Raw genomic sequence first — 18,088 nt, forward strand, 5'->3', positions numbered from 1 at the left:
GGACTGTGGTTGCGCATTGCTGAGGATTCCCATAATAGGAGGAGTTGGCCATCCATTGCTTCCAGGTATTTCATGGTGGTCTATCTTTAACTGACTCATCATTTCAACTATTGAAATTACTAAAATCTCCACAAAACCACTTTGGACATTTAAATGTTAAATTTGGTTTCATTTATGTTTTCAAACATGAAGTATTATCTCAAGTCTTCGAGATACTGCTTAGTAGGTTTGGAAATGTTATTGCATCTAATTAACATAAATAAAGTTTAGTATTTCAGTATTTAGTTAAATGGCTCCAAGTCTAGTCGAAAATATAACCAAGAAATATCATTTTTTTCATTGATGATTATGAGACAAGACTACTTTTATTTCACTAAACGACTAGAATAAGGGATTGACTGTGAAGCTGATTTTTACTCGAATAAAATGTCTTGATGGACTGACTTTATCCTATTTAGTTATTATATGATTAAGTAAATTGTTGTGATTGTGGCGTTGGGTTTCAAAGTTTCACCTAATAGTGTTATTGTAAGCAATGATGGATAGTGGCTAGCAGTGGAATCCAGGACGCGCGCTTCGCTCTATTCGGGACTCGTCAGCTGGATGTGCCTGCATCTCAGAGTTGATGTTCACTCTAGGACTCGAACCCAGTACCATTCGCTTCAAACGCCATCGCCTTACCCACTCAGCTACTGAGTCCTGATAGCCACTTGCTTGCGCAATGGGGTGAATTTCAATTCACTTGGTATCGTTCGGTTTGTATCTTCCCATTGAGGTTTAAGACTGCAATTGATCAGTCTGTTATTGGCATATGTGCATACTGTGCGTATGCCTCGATATTACCTTAATTCACAAGCTATTTGTAAGCAATGATGGATAGTGGCTAGCAGTGGAGTGCAGTTTGACGCGCGTTTCCTCCTATTTGGCACTCGTCAGTTGGATGTACCTGCATCTCAGAGTTGATGTTCACTCTGGGATTCGAACCCATTACCATTCGCTTCAAACGTCATCGCGTTATCCACTCAACTACTGAGTCCTGACGAGTCCCAAATAGGAAGAAACGTGCATTCTGGATTCCACTGCTAGCCACTGTCCATCATTGCTTACAAAAAGCTTGTGAATTAAGACAATATCGAGGCATACGCACAGTATGCACATATGCCAATAACAGACTGATCAATTGCAGTCTTAAACCTCAATGGGAAGATACAAGCCAAACAATATTAAGTGAATTTAACAGTGTTATTGCCAAACATTAACTTTCTTGCCTTTGACCAATGTCTTACAATTAGTAATAAAAACCAGACCTTATTGTGGTCCACTTGATCCCAGATAAATATTGTATAAAAAACGAAAATTACTTGATAGTTGAAGATGATATTTATTATTGGATAATAAGGTGACGTTATTCTCAACTTCAAATAACCTAAATGAATCCAAAATTAAAACACTGTACTCTATTACAATCATATCAGTGCAATACATTTTCATCAAAAATAATCAAACAAATAAATTACATTTACATAATAGAATAAACAAATCTGTTACTTCACGGATAAAATCTTGGTATAAGTCTTTTGTTTATAGTTGATTAACTCTTATTCTGTTGTACAATGTTACATAATAAGAATTCGTCAATTGTACTTTTTCTTGATTATTTCTAATAAATCAAACTCATTTAGATGTATTCTATGATGATATACAGACATAAATGTCATTCAAACTAACAAACAAACATAGAATATTTCTTAAAGCCAGTCACTAATGACTGGACTTCTAGTGAGATAGTAACTCACTGAAGACAATGGTGGATGGTGGCGCAATTTCGTGGATTAGTCGAAGTTAGACATTCAACACCGTTGGATGCCGGCCAGCTCAGTGGTCTAGTGGTTAGGTGCTCACGCACGAAACCATTAGGTCCTGGGTTCAAATCTTGCAGGGGGCGAGGTCGTGGATGCGCGCTGCTGAGGAGTTCCACAATAGGACGAAACGGCCATCCAGTACTTCCAGGTTTTCCATGGTGGTCTAGCTTCAACTGACTCATGATCTTAACCATTGAAATAGAATATTTGATTTCATTTTGTGTATTAAGGACAATGTTTAATTATATAATCATCATGTATTGTTTCATTTAAACAAAATTGACATTATTTCTTGTTTCTTATTTCAAACTATTCATTTATCTGAACAATAATATTTTATAATGATAATAACTAATTCACAAAACTTATTTTACAAATGATAATACGAAATCCGACTCACACGTCCGCGTCGTGCGTCCTGGATAGTGGGACAAATGACTTATGAACTAACGTGAGCGATAACCCGGGTGTTGGAGATCGGGCTAATCACCCACTCTTACCGATACCCACAAATCGATTAGGAAACCCACAGAGAAACATAGCACAATTACATTTGGAATGGAAAACGACAATTTTTTTTTTCGAAAGTGGTGCATATGGAGTTGCTCATCATTGGGCGAACTCCAAAGGTTTGCAGAAACAATTATTCTAGCCCCAGTAGTTGTGCCGTGCTTCGATGTGTCCTGTTTCTCTCCAGAAGGGCCTAATACGCTTCACCAAATTGTTTGGCTGGAAGGGGGGCAATACGAAATGTTGATAAAATCTATTACCAAAGTATGAATTTGAACCAACTGTAAATGTATTAAGATAAGTTACAGATTTTCTAATAACTTATGTAGTGAAAAAAATAACCATACTGACATCATATTGTGGACTGTAGTAGACTGGAAGTTATTATATCAATACAAACCAAGATACAGTATCTACCTAGTAGTGAAAAACACTTGGATGGATATTATAAACTTAAGCATTATATTGATTAGCACTTGTCATTATTAATGTTACAGGTTTTAATAAATTTTTGGATTATATGAGTAAGACCTACAATATGATTAGATTAAGATATATTTCAAGTATTAAACATTAAAAAAGAAGGTTTCAGATGTATGTTGAACTGAACAATTCATTATTCTGTATAATGATCTTATACAGACTACTGGTTAACTTTTATTTAAATATATCAAGAATCCGTACCTTTAAGAGTTCATTATATCAGTAATGAAATAATTATCATTGATGGGATTAATTGATCATCGGCTTATAATATTGAATATGCTAAATATCGATTTTCTTAGTGAAGAATTTTAAAAATAAGATTTAGTTCATTTTTGTATTGCTTATTTGAATCTTCCCATTGATGTTTAGGACTGCAATTAATCAGTCTCTTATTGATTTTTATGCATCCTGTTTGGATTTCCCTATTACACAAACCAGTGACCACATGGACTCAGAAACTAAATGGATAATGAGATATCATCTAAAATGAACGATACTAGGTTGAAGTCCCGGAAGGTACATCAACTCTAGGATGTAGGCATATCCAATTGATGAGTCCTAAATAGAACAAGATGCACCTCCAAGATCCTATTCTTATACATCATCCATCGCTGCTTAAAATTTTTAATTATTTTCTATTTTCTTAATTAAACTGTTGTTTTGTTGTTATTCTTCATTTGTCTATTCAACTTATCAGCTTGTAGTCAGGTCAAAAAATAAATAAATAAACTGTCACAACAAATATATGCTTCTATAATGTATTATTCATCATTTCATTATCGTTATTGTTATTATCATTGCATTATAAATGACTAGATTAATCAATTTTCCTTCTTACCAAATATATCCCCATTTATTTAGATCACCATCATCATCATTTAGTTTTTACAATTTGTTATCGTGTTTTTATTTTATCGTTCATGCTCATCAATCTTTTTCGGTATAATTGAAATAAGTTAATCAATTATTGTTTCTTTTTAATGATTTCTTTCTTTCTTCTTCTTCTTCTTCTTCTTTTTCTTTACTTTTTCCTCATTGATTGTTTTATTGTGTTGGTATTATTTCGAACTATCCTGACAGTTTTTTCTTCTTTCTTTAATCTTGATTTAGTTTTCTTTTTTTCTCTTTTTTTTGTTCACACATTTTGGCAGTTAAAATGTATATTTTTGTTTTTGTTTTTAATAAGATGTAAAAACTGCAGCTGACACGAAAAAATTGAAACTAATAATATGTGAATGGGAAAATTAGAAATATAAACATGAAGAACAAAAATCTGTATCCATATTATTTTTTAAATACTTTTTCTGTATAAGTTTTGACAAATTAGATATACATTATTGTTGCTTGTTGAATATCAGAAGGGGTTTTTTGTGTGTGGATATTATAGTAATTTTAATAGTTGAAATTATGTGTTAATTGAAGATAGACCATCATGAAAAATCTGGAAGCACTAGACGGTTGTTTCGTTTTATTGTGGGACTTTTCAGCAATGCCCATTCACGATCCAGCCTCGTGAGATTCGAAACCAAGACATATCGGTCTTGTGTGCGAATGCGATAACAATGATCCGTCATTCAACAGTGTTGAATGTCTAACTTCAACTAATTCACGAAATTGCGCCACCATCAACGATTGTCTTCAGTGAGTTACTATCTCACAACAGATCCGGTTGAACTCCACTGATCACTACTTCTCACAAAAACTTTAGAATATACCTCTTAAAGCCAGTCACTAGTGAGCATATGTTGATTAATATAAGATGGGTTTTGTGGATATTATGGTAATTTCAATGGTTAAGATCATGAGTCAGTTGAAGCTAGACCACCATGGAAAACCTGGAAGTACTGGGCGGCCGTTTCGTCCTATTGTGGAACTCCTCAGCAGCGCGCATCCACGACCTCGCCCCCTGCAAGATTTGAACCCAGGACCTAATGGTTTCGTGCGTGAGCACCTAACCACTAGACCACTGAGCCGGCCGGCATCCAACGGTGTTGAATGTCTAACTTCAACTAATCCACGAAATTGCGCCACCAACCACCATTGTCTTCAGTGAGTAACCATCTCACAACAGACCTGGTTGAACTTCACTGATCACTACTTTTCACTGAAACTCCAGGATATACCTCTTGAAGCCAGTCACTAGGGAGCATATATTGATTCATATCCGAAGGGGTTTGATTTTTTTTGTTTTTGTATATATTCTACTCGAGTTGTTATATCAGTAACAAAACAATAAATTCAACTGGAAATTAAATAAAATCCATTAAATTAATTATGCACCGATTTCATTGTATTGATAAACTGTTGAAAAATGTTCTTTTCTTCTTCTTTACATTGAAGTTAAATAAAAGAAGTTTGATAGAATTGTCAATTATTTAACTGAGAACTATTTCAATAATAAAAGATATTTTGTTTCAGTATAAATGGTCATTTGTAATAAACAACTATTCAATCATCACAGTAGGATTTGCTAAAGTAATGTGTAAGATTTTATAAATGACATTTTTTAAAGAAGGATATTATCAAACTAACATTTTTTTCTCTTTTTTTCTTTTTTCTTTTCTTTCTAACTAATCATTGAAATTTGATTTTGTATTCATGTTCATTAAGATAATACAATAGAGTTCTGTTTGTAAAATCATCTGTTAGAAAAAACAATTTCTATCAAGACTGACAGTAGTAGTATATTGGACATCATTTGAAATTTCATGATATTTGCTTTACAATAATAAACAAAAAAAGAAGTGTGAATTGAATAGATTTAACCTTTGTAATTAACTTAAATTATTTCAAATTTGATGTTAATGGAAGAAAAAAAATTGTAATGATAACTTTATAGTAAAAATTCACTTGGTGTTGCTTTACTTGTAACTCTATATTGTTATATAGGACTGCGATTGACCAGTCACTTGTTAACATATGTGCATCCTGTGCGGAACGCCTCGATATAACCTTAAGTCACGAGAATTATAAGCAAAGATGGATAGTGGCTAGCAGTAGAATCCAGGATACGCGTTTCGTCCATTCGTGCCCTTCGAAAAATGTTTAATGCTAGAATAATCTAATCACCAAGTGTTTACTGGTTTTCAATAACTGCTAGTTAAGAACATTTACTTACATTTACGGATCACCATATGTCTTTCATGATAGTGAATACAATTATGTCCCTTTTTAGAAACAACTACATACATGAGAAAAACAAGAGTTTTCTTCTCCCCTTTTCTATCTATTAATAGTTTACAACTAATGATGGACTGTTTGATGATAAGGAGTTTAAAAGTTTTAAACCTATGTGGAAAATAAAGATTGTGATTTACAGTTGATGGTTAGGAATAGGGACTAGATTTAGAGTTTTCATCATGGACTGACATAAGCTATAATGCCAAGATGCTATTTAGCCAAATGAATAAAGAATTTTGAGCCGAAATCCAAGACCTGTCATCATAAATCTGATTGGTTCGTCCATAAATTATAGTCTCGCCGAAGTTAGAATAGCGATATTTATTTAAGATGTGCTTATGTATAAAATTCTCCAAAATTTTTCATGTTTACTTCAAATTTCTTTCTTTTTAAATGTATTGAATTTTGAGCTGACAACAATATGAATCTTTATGTTGCCTTACTTCATACAAAAATTAACAGCATTTTAGTGATGTTTACCCAAATAATGAAGGAGTCCTACAATAGAACGAAACGGCCATCTAGTGCTTCCAGATTTCCCATGGTGGTCTAGCTTCACTTGACCCATGATCTCAACTATTAAAATTATTATAATATCCACAAAACCTATTCTGAAAATGATGAAATGTCTGGTATCTAAGTGGTAACAATTAAACTCAGAGAGCTTTTTTAAAAAAATCGTTCTCTTTGTATTGATAAATCAGTTTTAGTATATGACAATTTATATTAAAGTCAAATTAAATTACTCTCAGTAAAATATCAAATTCAATAATGATAATACAACCGACATTAACTTGTAAGAAAATACAATTGTACTACTGTACCTCTAGTAAAACTCGAACATTTCGAAATTTAATGACATATGAGATCAATTGTGTACAATGGTAATCAATATGAAACTTTAACATAAGACCTGTTCGGTAAATCATACATTTGATTGGTCGTTCATGTGGTTCTAGTTCATAAGAGAAATGTGTACTTGTTACGTGCATACTAGTTATTATTATTTTTATTACTTCTGGCCATAAGTACAGTTAAACTCTGTATATCATAAATCTATGAAAAATTAGACATATTGAATTGTGATGAACAACCTTTGAGTGACGCTAAAGAGACCTTAAAAGTGTCCACTTAATAATTAGGACTAAATGAGGGTTATAAACATGTGTGAGGAGTTCGAAGTATGATCTATAGTTTATGGTTAAAGTTAACTAATAGATTTAGGGTTTTGATCACAAACTGACATCAGTTAAAATGCCAAAATGCTATTTGGTTTGATGAATTTCATGCCAAAAACCAAAACTCTTTATCTTATATCTGATTAGTTCGTTCATAAATTATAGTTTGCCCTAAATTGTCTCATGTTTTAAAAGAAGGGATTAATCTATTTTCATGCATTTCTCCCTTTTATATTCATAAAAAAAGTAGAGACATCAAGTATTATGAAATTCAATCCTTTTGAATTTTTCATAGAAATTCATATTTGATTTTTTCAACTAATTTAGATTCTGAAATTAATATTCGATAACAGCAGTAATAAATGTCAACTTTTGTTATTACTATTGTATCAAACGTTTGCTAGCCTCAGTTAATTTATCTATCAATATCAATATCAACACCATTGAATCCTGGCTAAGTGGTTTAGAGGTTAGGCTTTCGCATGCGAGACCGTGAACGTGCACTTCTGAGGAGTCCAATTTTGGGACGAAACGGCAGTCAAGTATTCTCAGCTTTCAATAGCGGCAAATGTTGACAATTTTCTTAGGTACTCTATAGTGTTGAAGAGGGAACTGTTAAATTTTCCCTTCTGAAAAAAACACAACTGAAACATGAAGATTTATGATTATTTCATATTAATATGTTCATTGATTGATAACGTATAGTATTTCGTTTGATAATGAACATATATATTGTGTGTAAATTAACTTGATGTATGTATATCACACTATTTATTTTTCAACTCTACTAATTTCATGAAACACTTCAAAATTGCTATGGTGATATCTACGCTATGTACATATTTAGAGATTTATTTTATCTCGTGTAGTCGGCCTATGTTCCTCAACGAGGGGCAACAGGTGTAAGTAAGTAACTAAGTAAGTAAGTAAGTAAAGTAAGTAAGCATTTCATCTCATAGAATCCACTCAAAATGTATACTAAAAAATAAGTAGGCACTTTTTTAAAATACTCAATCTCAAGTACCATTTTATTTCGTCTATCCAGACATTTCTTGTAAAAAAAATAAATTTTAATACGAAATACAATCAAACTGAGAGCTGTAAATAGTGTTAAGTATTATTACTATGATGATGATGATGATGATGATGATGATGATGATGATGATGATGATGATGATGATGATGATGATGATGATGATGATGATGATGATGATGATGATGATGATGATGATGATGATGATGATGATGATGATGATGATGATGATGATGATGATGATGATGATGATGATGATGATGATGATGATGATGATGATGATGATGATGATGATGATGATGATGATGATGATGATGATGATGATGATGATGATGATGATGATGATGATGATGATGATGATGATGATGATGATGATGATGATGATGATGATGATGATGATGATGATGATGATGATGATGATGATGATGATGATGATGATGATGATGATGATGATGATGATGATGATGATGATGATGATGATGATGATGATGATGATGATGATGATGATGATGATGATGATGATGATGATAAGGGAAATCTAGGCAAACAAGAGTACTTGTAGTAGAGAACTTGTCTGCATTGAAAAGAAATTCCAAATTATGCAATTCATTTATTGTTAGTATTGATATTATTTATTCATCTAATAATTATGAAGTGATTTTCATACATTCTATCATCATTTACAAAATGAATGTATATGATTAGCTAGAAAATGATTCAGATAATTTTAAAATAATGCTCACGCAAATTATCAATCAAAACAGACAAAGATTATTTATAAGCAAAGATGAATGGTAGCTAGCAGTAGAATCCAGGACGTGTGTTTCAGTCTATTTAGGACTGTATCTTTGTTAATAATGCTTGTTAATTAAGTTAATATCGAGGTAATACGCAGAGTATGCACATATGCCAATAAGAGATTGATCAACTATAATCCTAAACATCAATGGGAAGATTCAAGTAAACAATACCATGTGAATTTAAAGATTGCTTACGTGTGGTTAAACCAATATAAAAAATGATTATTATTCGATTAAATGCAGTATATATGTGTAGTGGCTTGGCTTCGGGGTAATTCCGGCTGCTTCATTTATCAATCACACTGATAACCGTTATTAAATAAGTCCCAACATGGTAGGAATTCAGAAGACAGTACGGAGCGATGACTACAGTTGATGAATGAATAGCACAGATAACAAAGTTACAAGCACATAGACCGAATTGGAGCGAAAGGGCTAATGTGTGTGAGCAAGTAAATACAGAGGCAGCCTGCTTGAACATCTGAGCTACCTGTTTTCTGACCTCTAGATATTTCAACAAGTTATCTGGTTTTGCTTGTTTTAACACACCATTATGTTTGTTGATCGCGCAACCTATTAAGTTCCATTTATGAAAAATTTACAACCTTCCACCTCAAAGGTTACAAAAAGACCAATCAGAGACATCGTGGTTGCTGGCAATATGCAACGAAAGAAGTGTACATTATTCAGATGTCAATTGCTGAACTGCTAACTTCTAGCTGGCGAACACTCAGTATTTGTTGTTAGGATCGACCGAGAAGTAAGAAACGGAAATTAGTTGAAATACTTTGTGCTGAGAATTCTATATTGTCCAAAAAATATAATATTGAATTAAGCTAATAATAATAATTCACAGTCAAATCGAATCAAGGTGAAGCGAGGCAAGATAAAGTCTAAGTGAGGCGAGGCGAAGTGAACGCAATTAATAAGATCCAAGCATTTACACAGACATAATAGTGATCATAATAATACCAAGAAATAGGCAAATTGTTACTGTTCAAATAACATCATCTGTTAAATGAGTTAACTTAAGGGCTTGATAAAATTAATCGTAAACAAAAGTTGGTTGTAGGAGAGTTGTTTTATATGTTACAGACGATAAAAATATGACAGTTAAATTAGCTTCGAGAAGAATAGTTTAGTTTAGATAGATAGCTAAATCATCCGGCAGTTAGGTCACTGAATATCGAACAGATCATCGATACTCGTCAAGGTCAAGGACAACCAACTCAAATCAGTAAATCGTATGGCACGAACTGGCTCATGCGGTGATGGTCTTGTGATCTTCTCTGTACTCAATCTTACAAATATATTTCCATAATAATGTCCTTTGTGTTGTACGGTCTTCAAAGCGGCCATAGTACTTTGATACGTCGAAGGGGTAGTCCACTTTAGATGCTGACCGCGAGGTGTAAGTTCGAAGTTAGCTGGTTCGTCACACGATTCCTGTCTAACTCGAGTAGACTTCGAATCATTCGATAGAGATCATCAATGTTGATGATCTACAGTATATGTATAAATTATTGAACATCGTTATGCATTAATAACAGTGAATTGTACCCTGTGTTGCGACTTTAAGTCCGGCTTGTTATCATGTACCTTATCCGTTAATCGAAATACGACTGTACTAAACCAATGACATCCAATCGGTCTGATCAGCTTAGCGTTCTGTTGGTCCTTTGCGCGCCTAGTCCGTCCAGTTGAGTCCAGAACACCAAATACCAGCTTCCACTATGCGAATCGAATCATTTATTTCAAACATAATTGGTTTATATATCAGCCAAACAGACCGCAGCGTACCATAAAATAGGAAATAACATTCATACAAAATAAAGCCAAAATGTGGCAGTGAGCATGGTAGACAGTAGTCGATAAACTGAACATAATTTAAGAACAGTAAATCGTACAATAATAATCTAGATGTCAAAATGAAGCTTATAATAAGAGGAATATTGATATACACAATCTAATTACTGAATAGTTATATCATAAGAATATATATATAATATTAGTCCATTAATAGGTCTCAGAGGTTACTCATAATTTAATCTTTGCTAAGGTATAACACCTTGATTACTTTTTAAATGTTGTCGAGATTCTTCATTTATGAAATTGAATAGTCATATAAGAAAAGGTGACAAAATTATTTTTTTAACCTGATTAATTACAGTCGGTAGAGTAATATCATATAGTTTTAATATGAAATATGAAAAAAAAACTAATAGTCATAGTAACGACATGTAATTTGAGTAAAACTAGTTTACTACCAATTATGTTTAACTTGGAAGGTTAACTGTAAAAATATACATGTAAACCTATTAAAGGGTAGAATTATATAATATACAACTGACTAGATAAATAATAGTAAGCATGTGATGATGCGGATAAATCCACCGCACAATTCCTCCAGCGTTAACATCAGTAGCCGGATAGCAAGTGTCTGTGCTTTTACTTACCTGCAAAACAGCAGTATACAGAACTAGAAGAGAAGTGTTCTGTCTTAAGTAGGTGCAGCTGGCTGTGGATAAGTGTTAAAAATATTGTTGACAACTGGGACTTTTAGCTTGAATACTTAAATGGGAGGAAAATAATAATAGCTGTGCTATGCTTTGCACAAGTTTTAGTAGCTGATTTCATCGTGAATTGATATTCATGAACTCAGGGTAAATCACAGTCGGCGTAAATTCCCATAAGGCAGAAACACCTATTTTAGCTAAACAAACTAACTTCGGCTCTCGATATCTGAGAAAAATACTCAAAACAAAACAGATTGACATTTTATAATATAAGACTAGCCAGCTTGCCTGAAGAAATACATCGACTTGAGTAGTAGCAGCAAAAACCCAGAAAACAACGCTGAATCTAAGAAAACTTGCGCCAAGATTTCGAATATTACACTAACTGCGGCATTTTAGCACACTAAAACATTAAATTACGTAGCTACACAAAAGAACTAGCTGAAAAAAAAACACAGAACGAGGAAAGCCGACCACCATTGTTTACAAAGATGGCGGATATAATAAGTCCCACCTCATTCTGATTGGTCGCTAAGTAGACGGCCACGTTTACGAAATCGAATACCGTTTAATTGAAGCTTTATTACGGAATCAAGGAAATCAAACATATTAAGGTTAATTAATAATATAAACATTATTATTGTGTATTAACTATTTAAATAAACTATCATATGTCTGTGCATAAGCCATAGAGCATTATGAATATCAAAAGTTTTGAAATGTAGATAAATATATTAAATAATTTGCTTAGTTTTTGTTTCATTGAAACTATTTACAAATAGATTACGAGCATTTACACTAAACAGAATAGAATCCACAAGTTTCTTTTTTCTCCTCTTCTTCTTCTTCCTCCTTTTCTTTTTCTTTTTCTTCTTGTTCCTCTTCTTCTTCTCCTTCTTCTTCTTCTTCTTCTTCAAAATTTTACATTCCACTGTTAAAACGATAAAATTAATGAGTGATTTTGAAGAATATAATATGGAAACCAGGTGTTTCAGAAGGAATTTCATTTGTAAAACAAACAAAAAATAGCTAGAAAATTGTATATATTTTCTAAAAAAGGAATTCGTTTTTATTCCTTAACCATTTACTGATTATAGAGAAATTAATTATGGGATAAGTAAATTTGATAATAAGATCATAATGTTATATCTTGTGGTCTTGTCCCCTATTCATATATTACGTAATGATACCATCAATTAGAGAACAGTGATTTATCCATCGGAGTATTAATGCATAAAATCCGTATGAGCAGTTTAGAATTCTTATTGGTCCTTCTTCCTGCCTAGACCTGCCTGTTAAGTCCACAAAACCGATCTCAACCTCCGCAATATGAATCATGTATTTCAAAGATACTGGGTTTATATACTGCTATATCCCGATGAGAATAATGCATGGTAATTGTTGAGATTCATTTATGGACCAATACTATGAGTATATTTTTATCGTTCAATTGTTATATAACTAAACTGTTCATATTCACGTTCCTCTTATTATGAGTTTTATTTTGACCTATGAACTATTATTATACGATTTACCATTCTTGAGTTATGACCTGTCTATTAATTTCTGTATCCCTCATTCACAGCTACATTTGGCTAATTCTTGTACAAATGTTGTTTCATATTTTATTGGTACGTTGTGGTCTGTCTGCTTGATATATAAATCCAGTATGCTTGAAATAAATGATTCATATTGCAGAGGTTGAGATTGATGTTCTGGTGTTAAGTGGCTGTGCCAGGCAGAAAGCAGGACCGATAAATATTCTAGACTGCTCATACGGGTTTACGCGTCATTAATCCGACTGATTATTCACTGCTTTCTAATTGGCGGTATCGTTATGTTATACAACAAGCAGGACACACAGGTCACAAGTTATAACATATAAAAACCAAACAGACCACATTGTACCATAAAATAAAAAAAAACATCATTTGTACAAGATCTAGCCAAAAGTGTCTGTGATTGTACGAGACGGTAATTAATAGACTGGGCATAACTGAAGAACGGTAAATCGTGTGATAATAATCTATGGATCAAAATAAAGCTTATAATAAGTGGATGATGAATATTTATAGTTTAGCTACTTAACAATAGTACAATGAAAATATCTGTATCTTATTGATCTATAAATAGTTCTCAAAAGTTACCATTCATTATTGTCGTTGAGATTTAAGACAATTTTATAAATTGATTAATAATCTAAGAAATAACAATCTTATAAGCATTTAAAATTTTGATTATTTCTTCTTATTATTTGTTTATTTTATACACAAGTGAAACTCTTTTGTTATACTAAACAACTCAATGTTTTGCAAAAATTCTTTATTATATATATTTACTGGAGTATTGTGATGTCATTAATTCATTTGCACAATTAACTAACACTCAGTTACAATAATCTAATCAATTCAAAGAATTGATATCAACGAACATAGTATTGACCTCATCAAGATTCCAAAAAAGGAGATCTGGGCAAATGTAGAATCCTTCACATACCTGGGAAGCATCATCGATGAACAAGCAGCTTCAGATGCAGACGTAAAGGCGAGGATTGGCAAAGTAACGGCCGCATTCCTACAATTGAAGAACAAATGGAACTCAAAACAATTTTCAACCAATATCAAAGTTACAATCTTCAATACGAACGTCAAGGCAGTTGTACTGTACGGAACTGAAGCTTGGAGAACTACAACAACCACTATCAAGAAGGTACAAGTATTTATAAATGGTTGTCTACACAAGATACTCAACATTCATTGGCCGGATACCATCAGCAACAGCCTTTTGTGGGAGAGAACAAATCAGCTTCCAGCTGAAGAGGAAATTAGGAAAAGACGATGGAAATGAATAGGACATACATTACGCAAATCGTCAAACTGCATCACGAGACAAGCTCTAACTTGGAATCCTGAAGGGAAGCGGAAAAGAGGAAGGCCAAAGTACACATTACGTCGGATAATAGAAGCAGATATGAAAAGGATGAACAACAACTGGAAGGAGCTGGAAAGGATTGCCCAGGACAGTGTTGGATGGCGAATGCTGGTGAGCGGCCTATGCTCCACCATGAGGAGTAACAGGCGTAAGTAAGTTTCATAAAATAAAAAAGTTCACATTAAGTATTGGTATCTATAAACTAACTAGTGGTAGAATATTAATTTCATTTTCTGACTAACAAATTGATTGTCTTCTAGAAATGATGCATTTTGTGTATTAGTGAAATCAAGAAAAGAAGTTATATGGCAATATATATATATATATATATATATATATATATATATATATATATGGTATATGATCCATGGTGCAATATGATTAACTGTTTTACTATTTCAACGACAACTAGTTTTGACCAAAGTATGGTCATACTAAGCAAAATATGATTGTACATAAAAATAATCTATTAATCATGAATTTGACAAAGAGCAAACTATTTTCTTGAATTTATCAAAGAATAGTTTTTGTTCACTGTATTCGGAACTATATATACATACTTTCTAACGATTACGTCATAAAATTTATTTTTTGTATCTTTTTATTCACTGAGTAGAAACAAACATCAAACAGTTTGGTTCTTAGTCTTGATTAATGTTTTTACTGTATTCTAAATTATTTGACATTCTAATGAATTTTATTTAAAATTACATTTTTTTCGAGGAGATCCACAATAAACATCGAAACCAGATAATGTTCTACATTGACGTTTTTCATGAAGATCTGTTTATTGTCTTAGTATTGATTGAATGAGTATCTCGGTTGTAATGTTGATTCTCTTTGAATTGCTGATATATCGGTTAAATACATTTCTATTTAAAATGTTTTTTGAAAATAATAATCATTCAATATATCATCATATGATATACAGAAATAGAATGAGGCATAAAGGTTTCTTTTAACGTGTATGGATAAAAAAATAAACGGATAGTGAAAACAAAGACGCCACTGAGTAGATAAAATAAAACCATTTTCCTAACCATCAGAACCAGGTGTAAGAATACAGATTTTAATTTGGTTCTAACAACGAATGTTAAATAGATTTTGCAGATTACTGCAGAGATGCATATTTCACAATTTAGTGTAAGTATATTAAATTGAAATCGAAATACTTAACACTGGGAGACAACTGAAGCATTTTCATACTTAATGGATATTCCTATCTTCATGTTCATGGAAAAAAGATATGATATGAAGCAGATAATAAATTATTAGCCATCATTTTGTCATTCTGAAATAGCTGAATAAAAGTTTAAAGGTTATTGAGACCACGAACGGCTCTAAGGTGGATAATCATTGGAAACCAAAAGGCGATGGACATCTGTTTCATCCTAGTATGCTACTTCTCTATAGTGAACATGCATGACCATACCTTCAGTTCTTGGTCCAAATGCTTAACGTTTAAAACACTAAACCAGTATCCAATGGATTACATATTTAGTTTTAATAAATTCGAGACATTACACGTTCATTTTTTGCTGTCCTAGGTGGGCAACTGCCTTACATCCGACGCATTTGAATTACAATGGTCAGTGCATCCCACCATTACTCCGGAAATTTTATCTCGAAGTTGGTCACTAATCATCAATGTAAAGTGCTAAAAAGCCCCATACTAGGATGGTACACTTGTTCAGTGATTCATAATTTCCCACGATTGTCTAACTTAGGTCCCCTCATGATCTTAGTAGCATTCAATAGTCTTCATAAACCTCTATAACGTAATAAGATACCAACTTCCTGATAACAAATAAGTAAATACTGGTTTGGGAAATTTAAAAAGATATTTCAAATTTTATTTATTATTATAGGGCCATAAATATTTGAAACGAATGATTAGTTTAATTTTAATCAACTGTTATAATACATTGTTAAAATTGTGCTTGCTTAATACTACCATGATCAGTTATGAGTTTTACATAAACTACTTAGTCTAATCTTTTTTAGTGAACTAAAGAATTCAATGTGAAGATACAAACAAACAACACAGAGTAAATTTACACTTGACCCCATCGCACAAGCAAGTGACCACCTGCACTCAGTATCGAAGTGGATAACGCGATGACGTTTGAAAAGAACGGTACTGGGTTAGAGTTATGCAGTAAAAATCAACACCGAGATAAAGGTATATCCAGCTGACGAGTCACAAATAGGACGAGACATGCGTCAGACTGGATTCCACTGCTAGTCACTATCCATCTTTGCTTAAATAGTTTGTGACGTAAGACTATATCGAGGCAATCTGCACAGGATGCACATACGCCAACATGAGACTGATCATTTACAGTCCTGAACGACAATGGAAAGATTTAAGTAAACAATACCATGTGAATTTATAATTGAATTTGTTTCTGTTTTTCATGGATTAGTTACATATGATAATTTATAAGTTGAAATCCACTTGTTCAGATTCTTATTTTTATTTGTGATGATGACTGACATTTGAGTTGATTAGATTTACGATTCATAGCTTCAAACAGTCAAGTTGATGGTCTTAGTCAAACAAGATATTCAAACTAATGTGGAATTATATTTTTATTTCAATTTATTGTAAGGTACTGTATTTAGTAAGCTTCATTATTTACTTTAGTCATTTTCATAACAAATTAAATTTATCGAATGACTAGAATAACTCGGCAAACACAGAATGAAATAATCAGATACTGATTTCCACTTCACTTTTTACACTAACATTCTACGATACTTGAAACGTGAACTGAATGCTGCAAGTGTCGAGAACAGGAAAATAGCTACAATTTGATGTTTATTCTGTATACAAAATAAAGCGTTGTATTTATATGATTATCGTTGACTGTGATATTCTAGAAGCTTGAAGAAAGAATATCAATGAATACCAATGAGAAATTTCTGATTTGATCATGTGGATTTAGCAAGCCTATAATTTGTCATTTACGTATTGATTGTGTAATTTTTCCAAGAACTTTGACTTGTCAGTGTATTTTTGGTATATTTCCTGGCTTTTTAAATATCTTGAAAGAGTTTTAGGTGACTCTTCACAGTCACATATTCAATATACATAGTATGCAGAAACAATTGCAAGTGATCTGAAAGTGATGATAACGTTTTCATCGAAGAAATAAAGATCATTTGCCACTAAAATGGTTAGAAAAGTGGTTTGATCTTATTCGGTAACTATCACTGTACGAAAGTGTAAAATAAATATATCCGTTAGAAAATAAACTTTTAAACTCCTTATCATCAAACAGTCCATCATTATTTGTAAACTATTAATAGATAGAAAAGGGGAGAAGAAAACTCTTGTTTTTCTCATGTATGTAGTTGTTTCTAAAAAGGGACATAATTGTATTCACTATCATGAAAGACATATGGTGATCCGTAAATGTAAGTAAATGTTCTTAACTAGCAGTTATTGAAAACCAGTAAACACTTGGTGATTAGATTATTCTAGCATTAAACATTTTTCGAAGGACACCATAATAAATCACCAGGAAATCGAATCCAGGACCTTTGTGTTGGTCTGAATAAACCACCATCCTATTATTAACGCTTTTCA

The sequence above is a fragment of the Schistosoma haematobium genome, chromosome 3 (genome assembly GCF_000699445.3).
Source record: "Schistosoma haematobium chromosome 3, whole genome shotgun sequence".
In the NCBI taxonomy this organism is placed as follows: Eukaryota; Metazoa; Platyhelminthes; class Trematoda; order Strigeidida; family Schistosomatidae; genus Schistosoma; species Schistosoma haematobium.